We start from the raw sequence: 763 nt of genomic DNA, 5'->3' as shown, positions 1-763 counted from the left end.
GAAGATCGGTGGAGAGGGAGCTGCAGAATGGCAGGCCAGATCCTGGAGCGGGGGGAAGGGATTAGATCAGGAGTGAAGTGGAGGGATGTGTTCAGAGAAAGGGGACATCCATTCCTCTGAGTCAGGATAGTAGGAGGAGAAGCTAGATACAGATGCAGAGAAATTTGGGATTTGAGCAAAGGGGCTGGTCACAGATATTTTATGGGAGAGAAAAGGGCAGCTGTTCAGAGGCATGAGTTTTTTCTTGGGATTAAGTCCAGTTGCCCAAAGCCACCCTTTCATGGCTGCTTCCCTTCCCTATATTTTCAACAACCCATTGGACATTCCTACTTGGGTGTCTGTGTAGAGTAGTTCTTGAAGTTCTGTTTGTGATTATCTACCTTTGGGGCTGGAAAGAGAGCAAAAGAAAATAATATTAGCCTTCATGTTTGGAACTGTTCCGCAGAAATTTTGTTGTAATTTTCTTGGAAAGAAGCAACATTCAAGGTTGAGAGTATTTCTTAGTTTAAAATATGTCCTGGATCAATGATAACTAGTTAGCAAGACCTAGCAGAAAAAAAATGTTTTCACGTATTAAACTTGTTTTCCTGGGTAAGATAAAGCAGTTGGGCTAATGATAACTATGTGTTCACTCCTCTAAATATGACAGAGGAAAGTAAACTAAGTGATAAGCCCCTGACTTGTGGTGTCACCGCCTTGGAGCTGGGAAGAGGTGGCCCTGCTCTGACGGCTGGTGAAGGGTGGGGAGGGGAAGGACTGTGGA

This window comes from Cynocephalus volans, chromosome 10 (genome assembly GCF_027409185.1).
Source record: "Cynocephalus volans isolate mCynVol1 chromosome 10, mCynVol1.pri, whole genome shotgun sequence".
In the NCBI taxonomy this organism is placed as follows: Eukaryota; Metazoa; Chordata; class Mammalia; order Dermoptera; family Cynocephalidae; genus Cynocephalus; species Cynocephalus volans.
Note: the sequence above shows the minus strand (reverse complement) of the source record.